Source organism: Lytechinus variegatus, chromosome 2 (genome assembly GCF_018143015.1).
Source record: "Lytechinus variegatus isolate NC3 chromosome 2, Lvar_3.0, whole genome shotgun sequence".
In the NCBI taxonomy this organism is placed as follows: Eukaryota; Metazoa; Echinodermata; class Echinoidea; order Temnopleuroida; family Toxopneustidae; genus Lytechinus; species Lytechinus variegatus.
In genome coordinates, this window is record NC_054741.1 from 66,661,309 (window position 1) to 66,672,032 (window position 10,724).

The window sequence follows — 10,724 nt, forward strand, 5'->3', positions numbered from 1 at the left end:
CAATATAATACATAAGAAAATGATTTGATATCACAATTTTTTCATGTACACTTGCTAAGGACACCGCAAAGAGTTTCTATACCAGAAATTAGTACATTTGGAGCTTTATTTAGGGAGTTAGAGGAAAAAGTATGATTTCGCATACTAATTATGCATAAATTAGCATAATCACTTAATAGCGATTCGCATGAAATAAATTACTATACAATCTCGTAGATTATGTCCCAGGCAACCCGCGTGCCAATTTTCGGCGCAATTGCGCGGTCGACGGCCGAGATCTTAGGGGGGGGCCTGGGAGGCCCCCCCCCCCCCGGCCATAGGAACTCCCAAAATACCCCGGCCTAGATAGGGTTAATGATATCAAATATGCATTGTGTAAAATTGGGAGTTGGGAGAAATTAGTGGCCAAACTAAGATTTCCAAACTTTTTAAGGGGTTTATTTTATAGGCCTTATAATGACCCACCGAGTCGCTGCCGTTTCAGAAATACCTATTTTGTGCGTGGAATTGGATGGGTGGGTGGGAGGGAGGGGTCGGTGATAAGTGATGATTAGCACGTCATGAAAAACAATGGCACATCGTCAACGTCGTAGAGAAAAGTTTGTTAGCAATATTAGACATTTTAGAGGCGTAATTACTTACAATTCCGTCGGTTCCCCCACAATGCCAAAAACATTTAACACGCAAATGAAACACAATACAATGCATGTATCTGTAGCAAGAAAAGAAAGAAAAATAATTGTGTTTATTGGAAATTATAATAAGATTCTCATGTGAGCCATAATAACGAACTGACATTATCAAAACTCTTACTGCACCAGTGGTTATTGTGCTAATTTTTTGTTCCTCTCACCTTGGAACAGACAAATAAACGAAACAAAACGAACATATGAATAAACACAATTGTCATTACTTGTAATCATTCAGGGGTAATCAAGCAATAAGAAAGTTATTCGTATATATCGTCATTATATCACTCTGAAGATTGTATTTTTGTCATATAATTGTCATGTTGCGCGGACCGATCGGAGCCAATTAATTGGCATGTTTTCTCATTTCACGCTGTGAAAAGTAGATTTAAATGTAATCGACTAACGACATTTCTGCATTTGATAGTCGCAATGTTTCTCCATGTTTTCACCCATTATGATACAGGTACATCATAGAAACCGTCTCAATTCGACACACACAAAAAATACTGTATTACTATTATTACTGAGTAACTATCGGTTTGTTTAAAGTCCTTTTCGTTCACGTATCTAGTCGTCTTTACCAAATAGTACTTATTATCCTGTCAGATTCACTGCATAACGTCGACTTGATGACTACAGATCAGTAAACGCCTTGTGACACATCGCACTTCTCTTCTCACCAGATATAAAATTCGTCATAAATTGCAATTTTTCGATTTTTTTTTGTTTTTATAAATTGTAGGACAATAGTTCTTATGTTTTAGAACAAGATTTTTTTCATTTCCGACGGACGTCCCCGAAAATTCTTGTTTCTGACTTTCTGGTTATGTTCTGTTTACACATATCAGGCAACGTCTCCAGCGTCGTGTGGTGACAACTTTCGTTATGTTTGAGATAGTTCTCTTGTTGTCCGTGGTTCTTCTTCAAGAAACAGGTAAATATTCAAGACTATTCACTGCACTCATTATCCTTTGATAGCCTCGTGTCATGAAAATTAATTGAAAAATACTCCATGTGCTAATCATTTTTCTCGTAACTTCTTCTCGAAACACACGACCCCCTTAGAACTGGTCCCGTTTCCAAGTAACGCTCAAACACAAGGGCGAGGATTCCAATGCACCAGAAAATTTCAGAATGATTTCGTTAACCTCTTGTGTAAGTAAAGTTTTCCATAAAGTATCAGCAAATCGTTTAGTTGACAACTTGACAACAAATAAGTACATTGACCATAATGTACAGAAGGCTTTAACTTATGGTATCTATGGTTGCGTGGAGCACAATCAAGTCCTACATGAATAATGTCACATAGTAAAGCCAGGGAACGCACTGTACATGTCACGTTCTTTGACTTAGCTCATGCTTTTGGTAGTGTATCTCATGAGTAAATTTTCCATTCCCTACGTCGATTTCATGTGCCAAATCAATCCGTCAGTGTACATCGGTAATCTATATGGTAGATTGCAAGGTCAAAGGCAATAAATGATCATCTGAAACATTTATGTTAAAAAAAGGTGTGTTCCAGGGAAATCCCTTTCCACCTATTATCTTCTTGTCATGTTTTAATCCCCTCATTGAATACCTCGGTCAAATGAAAAATAGTCTGGGAAGTGACCTGAATGGCACCAGGATCATAATTACCGCGTACGCCGACGATTTTACTTCAATAACAAATAACAAAATACAACATCAAAAGATAATCCATAATTTACATTCATACACATCGTCGATAGGACTCAAATTAGAACCTTCCAAATGTTGCAGTCTGTCAATCTGTGGAGGTAACCCGAAATAAATCAAGATCTCAATCGGCACAGAATATATTCGTTCAATCAGAGAAAAGCCCTTTGGGGGTCAAATATCTGTTTCAGTGGCAAACCAGCTGAGGTATATGATTTTGAAATTGCCGATAAAATCCAAAGATTAGACAAATTATCTGTCCGCCCTACCTCCATGAAAAAAACCACTTATAGATAAACTCGACGTGCTAGCCGATAAATACCTAAAAATTGGTTAGGTATCCTTTCTCGAGGTGCCCACATATCTATGTTCCTCTTACCTCAAGGTCTCAATATTCCTAGACAATCCGACATTTACAATCAATCCCAATCCACCGCTTTTAGCAGATCGAGAGTTAAAGCGGATTCAGTAGTTAACCTAGCGATTGACTCTGCTATGGAAAGAGAGTCACATTGGTCACGTGAACTGTCGTACATTGTAATGAAACCCATCGTAGAGTTGAATCTTGAAAACACTACCAGTGTTGAGACTAGTCCATGGCACACTGTGAAGAAAACCGTTAAGGAGATAATAGAGGAAGACCAGTAAAATATTGGTTTGATTAGAGTCTCTCTTGGTTCAGGGACAAATTGCCTCATTGTTGTTTCTGGAAAACGAGAACCTAAAGGTGGTGTCACACCTTGGCGTTTTAGACAGCGTATGCCCGACGTATCAAAATTTCTCTAAAACGTCGGCATACGCTGAACTTTGATTTTTTTTCAACTCTGGGCGTATACTTAGCGTATTCATAACGAGTTGGACGTATACATAACGTATTGGTAACTTATATCGAACGCTTCGTTAACTTATAAGTAACGTATTCCAACGAATGCTTAGCGTATTGCTGGCGTACACAACTTATGCCCTACGATAGCCTAACTTACGCATAGCGCGCGGCAGCGTATCGCTGACGAACACGTGTCGTAGCCTATAAAAAGGCCAATCCATGGTATAATTCACTTCCTTCTCCTCTGCTCACCTCTTTTTCTCCTGGCTCTGTTGGCACGCAACTGGTACAGTTTCAAGTCGATGAGGTCATGCTGATATTGGAGGACAGCTAGTAGGTATTCTCGTCTCAGTCTTTCCGGATCCTCCATCTCTCGAATGGCATGGGCATCTGTTCACTATGAAGTCTTCATCAGGGGCGGATCCAGGATTTTGAAATAGGGGGGGCGCCAGCGGCGAGGGAGCGAAGCGACCGAGCGGTGGGAGGGGGATACCCCCCTCCCAAGGCAAGGACTTTTTCAAAAAATCATGTCCAAAAGTCGTATTTTGAGAGCACCTTTAGAAGAAAAATGCACACTTAAATCACTGTAACTTCATGAATAAAAGACACATACTGACTCATTTAGGAGCTGGTTTCCAGTCACACACCGTATAAGCGGTCATTCAAAACATACATTTGGCAAAGGCTCTTCACTTGCGTGCATCGTGTGATTGAAACGTCAAATTTAAATGATACGAAACTGAGACTTGTAATCGATAAGTTCCGAATAATCCATTCTGTTTATTGTCATTTGTGTATTTACATTGTGTGTTTCAAACGAGAATTGTTTAGTCGTATTGCAACATGCATAAAATTTGGGGTTTTTCCCCAAAATGCATAGTAATAGTTACAAACTACAGAAAAAAACGACATCATCTTCTGGTAATCAACCTTTTCCCTTGTATTATTTTCAAATCATCTTCAATAATCCAGTCATTCTGCACAACCTCAAAGTAATATAATGCTTCTTAAGGGGATTCTCATCATTTTTATTGTTTACGTTCAAAGTCTCTCATCGCGTTGCCATCTTAACTTATGACCAGCCAGGATGAAATTGTATTTATATTTATTTTAACATAAGATAATGTCAGCAAACGCGGAGTGGGTCGACTGGTGATTGAGAATATACAATTTTGCTCCTTGATAATTCGTTGGAATGATTGCTTCGGCGAAACTTAGTTGGGGCGCCCTGGATAATATGCCTCTGAATCTACCAGAAAGTGTAAAAGTTAGTTTACATTAAATACAAATATGTCTGACCTATACATTTCAGTGAAAACGTACATGACCAAGGCAGAATGATAATGCTGCGCACGTGGCGCCCGATATAGGGCTTCATCTTTGAGTGAAGAATAATCTCGGGGATAGACATTATCATTCGCATCGTTGACACTTTCTCTCGCGATCTGTTACTTACAATTTACATGTATTTGCCATAAAGACGGACAAATGCATGTTACAAAAAACACAAAATTTCGGGAAAAAAATATATCCAATCCAACACTTCACACTGGTCACTGCACTGCAACTCTGGATTACAAGTGGTGCAACTTTCCAACCAATCGACTTGCGCGCCCTGGAATTCCGGAATTTACATATTGCAATACAGTATGACAGAGGTGCATCTGTGCGAACACAAAGGCCATGAGCGTAAGTTATAGTTTTGACTAGATCTAGCCCTTGAAATTGACTACATTGTACCATCCAGTAAATATAACCATCAAAAAAAAAAAATCCGGCGAAATAGGGGGGGGGGGCGCGCCCGGGGCGCGCCCGGGGCGCCCCTTCTGGATCCGCCACTGTTCGTGAGTTCTGATGGGTTCCTCCTGTGAACCCCACCTTTATCTACCAATTCCTATAAACGTTGTCAATACGCCATTATACGGTAGCTGTTAGTTATAAACACGTTCAGTAAATTTTGTAGAGCACGTCTTCATACGCCTTCATACGCCTTCATACGTCAATATACGTTGGAGTTAAGTTACACATACGTTCAAAGCACGTTACTCATAGGTTAGAAGTAAGTTTTAGGGTACGCTGGACATTATCTCGACGTACATCGACTTATGAGTAACTTACGAGTAACGTGTGTCAACGTGTATCAACGATCGCGTAACTTGCCTACAACTTATGGCCCGCGTATGCGGGACGTATGAGCCATACGCTGGCATACGTCGAAATTTTTTGTGCTTGCACAAAAATTTTCGACGACCTCGCCGTATGACGACGTATACCAGCGTGTTTTAGCGTACTCTTAACGTATGCAAAACTTACCCGTAACGTATTCGACGTACGCCAGCGTATTCGCCAAATTCCTCATACGTCGGGCATACGCTGTCTAAAACGCCAAGGTGTGACAGCGCCATAACTTGGAAATCAAGTTTGTATAATCTTCCAAAACGAGTTCTAAGTTTTGTTATTAATGCGTATATTGACTCTTTGCCCTCTTATACAAACTTACATACCTGGGCTAAAGGCCTATATTATAAGTGCTTATTCTGCGCTGGTACAACCTCCCAACATTCTCACTCACATCTATGCTCCAAGATTTAGTAATTTTACGGAAAAAAACAGAAAGAGACAATTATGACCTAATGAACAATCGCATTTTAAACCAACCTTCATAGTGCACACCAAAGGAAAGTATGACTCGATCGTTAGGGACATCAAGGAAAAGTGTCATTCTATGCGATAGAAGCCGGGAAAGGGGCCTGGTAGACTGGAATGACAAACACCGCCTTAAAGAACACTCCTGAGAATAACAAGCTCAAAAATCCGACCAACGAATACTTCCATACCCTTTCTAAACGCACCATACTTTTTCAATATTTTACGCAAGAAAAAACGAACCTTTAATGGGGAGATATGACACTTGGACCCGTAACCATCCCCAACATTATTCACTTAGTCAGGCTTTTTAGTGTAAACCAAATACACTTTATTATCATTACTTTTCTAACTTTGTAATATCAGAAACTAATTAATTTGATCTGAATACACATTAACATATATTGGTCGCGTCCATTTATTCAGCGTCCCATTGTTATACTTCCATATTCGCCCTACATTTTCAATTTATGCAGTAACAAATTAATTTGATTTATTTAGATCCGATTCTAGTTTAGAAATTTGATTAAGTGTTCTTTTTTCAATATGATATCAATGAGAGCTTTAACTTATTATTCTCCTTCATTTGATGTTACTCTGAATAATTTTCTGTTTTGGTATGTGTCACTTTTATTATGTGCCCCATGTATTGACCTGCCATTCGTTTGGAATGAAAAGGTGGACCAAGGCAAGGGCCCGTAACACAAAGCTTAACAATGATCGTAGAACATTTTTCTACGATTGATTACATTAACTGCAATGTACAATCAATCGTAAAAAATCAAGCGTACCATTAATCGCTAACCTTTGTGCCTTTTTTATGTAAATTTTATACCATTGTCTTTCGGACTTGAATAAAGTCATGATGAAACAACAAAATAATATAGCCTAATCAGGCGCGGATCCAGGGGGGGGGCGTGCCGAGGCGGCCCCGCCCTATCTATTATTCCATGAAGGATGTTCCTTTTCCTAGATATTATGCTGATAGTCTTTTTTCATAAACCACTATAAACCCCACAGCTCTTGCTGCTGGTCAAATTTGCCCAGAGATCGTTAAGTGTCCACCAAAGATGTTGGCAAGTGGAGACATTGTACAATTAGAATTAATGGAAGTTAAAACTTCGGCCATACCAAGTGGGTTCAATTTTCCTCCTGTTCAATCAAAAGGATTCTACTGTGCAGGTAAGAACATGATAACTGACAACTTATTATACCCTTGATAAGTAATGTGGGAAAAAATATCAATTTTGAGGTGATCTTGAGAATGTCCAAGTACTCTGTAAATGCAAAGGAACTAATCTGGTCCCTAATCACGCTCCTCTCAGAGTGAATGAGGGATTAGTCGTAATAAAGTGAGATTTCCGTCTTTCAAGAGTGAACTTTCACCTCTTTCGGAGTGAAATTATGAAAAATTGCACACTTTCACTCCAAAAAAAAAGGTGAAAACCTACTCTTGAGCGACCAAAATCTCACTCCATCAGGACTGGTCCGTCAGATTATATCTACTTTGCATTGAGAGTGTATATTCATGTGTACTGCATATTGTCAATGTACTTATTAGGACTCCCGTGGATGGACCTCCCAACTCCCTGACTCCCTCGTATGTCATATTCCTCGGAGGAAGCGTCCCCCTCCAGAGGACGAGTTTCCTGGAGGATATAGCTCTCCTGATCATATCCCCAAGATGACAACTTACACCCAAGAATATAACTCATACCGAGTACAACTCCGACATCTCCCCATGTAATGATGATAAGTATAGACGACTGGAAGATAAATTAATCTTATGACTGCGGCCGACGCGTGTACAATTCGCTTTCTCTCTAAAACCTAGTACGGGGGACTAGTCATCCAAGCATGCCTGCATGGTAAGACATCTTACGGAGTAGTTGTCTTCCAGGAGAGACAGGGGGAGTTGTCTTCTTGGTGAGATGTCCTAGAACCATATACACTCGGAAAGAATAATTGTGTGTTGAACTTTTGTTTGATTCTGTATTGGAATCCTTGGAGAATATATTTATTAAAAAAAGAACACCTGAAATGTTCTTTTAGACCAATAACAATTTAAAGACCACTTCACCCACAGAGAGAAAGAGAGGGAGATTTTGCAAAGAGATCAGATAACCAAAGTTTATTCACGATTGAATTTACATTACAAATATACTTTGTATGATCAAATGATTATTTAACAATATGTCAACACAGCAATAAAGGATATATAAAACTTTTAGCGGAGAGATAACCCGTTTCGGGTTAGCTATGAATAACCAACCTGTCCTCTTGGCCATATGCCTGCATTGTGTGTTATTAATACCTTAAGTGTTTCATCAAAAATATTTGTAAGCACTCACTGTAAAAAATGGTAAATTGCCAATTCGTCTACTGCCATCCCGTCCACTCACCACATGGTCTACATTCATTTCGTCTAATGCCATTTCGTCCATCAACATTTCGTCTACCACCCATTTCGTCCAATCACCATTTCGTCTAATAGCCTTTTAATCTAATAGCCAGTTAGTCTATAGCCAATTCGTCTACAACCATTTCGTCTACCAACCATTTCGTCTAAATCCATTTGGTCTAATGCCAAATCGTCCATTAACCAGTTCGTCCACCGTTCATTTGGTCCAATAGCCATGTCGGCTAATTTCAGTTGGTCCAATATCCACATCGTCTACTTATCAACTCGTCCAATTGCCATTTCGTCTAATAGTCATTTCGTCCATCAACCATTAGGTCCAATAATCAGTTCGTCTACCAACCAAATCGTCTACTAACCATTTCGTCCAATTCCCAAATCGTCCAATAGCCATTTAGTCTAATAGCCATTCGGTCCAATAGCCATTTCGTCTAATACAAATAATTTGCGTTATCCGGGGAGGGGAGCGAAATGACTTTAATACCTTGAAATTATTGATGATATTAGTTTTAAAAAAAAACTAAAAACTATGATGATAACTACTATCGCAAGGGTCGATTCAGTGGGTACAGCAATTCAGGCACCCCCACCCCCCCTAAAACGCACACACATACGCACACACACACATATAAAAGGGGGAACTAAGATGGGGAAAATGGTAAAGGGTCCTTTTAATTTAATTTGTCGCTCAATTTTTATTTAAAAAAAGAAAGGAGAATATTGTATTCCGATATCAAAATACGATAAACAGATGAAAGACAATATAGCCTTTTAAAGAAATATTATTGATCAATATACCCCCACCCCCCAAAAAAGAGCTCTTCCCGATCTGTCCTTTCTTCTTTCCCTGTACTATCCTCTCCCTTTTTGTTCGTTTCCCGTCGCTAGAAGCCCGCCTGCGCCTAAAATAAATGTAGGCCTAGTAGTATTGACAATAACGATGAGTATAATGTTTGTGATTTACTCATGCTGTAGCAATTAATGGATATAATAATAAGAATGATAATCATCATAATGATACTAATAAATAATAATAATAATAATAAAATTCACAATAATACTACTACTAATAATAATTATGATGATCATATTACTAATATTAACAAAAATGATAATAATAAGGATAATCATAATAGAAATAATATACATAATTAAAATAATTACTACTACGTAGGCGCGGATCCAGGAGTTTACAGGAGGGGGGGGGGGGTATTGAAATCACTAGAGTAGATTTTTGGTCGCGAGTATATAGGCCTGCCGGGTATAATTATAACACATCCCTTTTGCGGATCTAGCTTTTGCTAATGGGGGCAGGGGGGGCTGTTGCTCGAAAAATGTTCATTCATTTATATATTCCCCTGTCTGCGGATCGAAGAGGGTTTTTTCCGTGTTTTTTTTTTTTTTTGCTTGCGCGAGCTGATCTTTTTTTTATAAACATTTTATTTCATGTAGGCCCACTATTATTTTACACATAAAATCGTAAGTCTTGACACTGTTTGAAATCCTGAACATTTCTCTACATTAATAACTAATGCGAGGATTGCAAGCGCGCAGCGCGAGCTGAGAATATTCCATATACTGACATGAAACGGGCGTTTTAAGGACTGCGTTTAGGAATTCTTGAAGATACATATTTTACTTTTGTAAATGCAACATCACAGTGCGAGCTGAAATTTTCCTATATTCAGACCTCAAAACGGGGCACTTTAATCACTTTTTGTAAATTTGTACATAATACACATCTAAATAAACAATGCGAGCGCGGGTCGAAATTTGTGATATTTTGACATGAAAAATGACGTTTTAAGGACTGTTTGTAAGCATTCATAAAGTGGATACATAGGCATTTCGAGGAGGGCAAAGCGTCCGCCCCTCCTTATTGACGGCCCCAAAAAAGAGAAAAGGGTGGGGGAGAAAAAAAGAGAAAAAGGGAAGGAGGGAAAAGAAAACGGGGAATGAGACGAGAAAAAGCTGTAGGAAGGAATTAGACATTGACAATCCACGTCACTATATATCCAGTTTAGAAATGAATATACAAACATGTGCACGGCGAGTTAAAAAAATTTGATATTTCAGGACACTTTGAACACTCCCTGTAATACAGGATACATAATTATCTTAAAATGAACAATTACTGCAATTATTGCCGAAAATGTTGGTTAATTGACATAAAGAAGTAACAGATTAAGGATTGTTTGAAGGAATTCAAGAAGAGATGGATGTATCATAAATAAAAATGTGAGCGCGCAGCAAGAGCTGAAGCTGTTTCCCTATTTTCAGATCTCAAAAATGGGAGATTTTAATCATTTTTCTTTTGTTATTATGTACAGGATACATATCTCAATAAATTATTAATGCGAGCGCGAAGCATGAGATGTTTCCCTTTCCTTTTTTCCTTTTCTTTCTCCCTCTTCCCTCTTCCTTTTTTTTCCTTCTCTCTTTCTTCCCCATTTGTTTCTCTTTC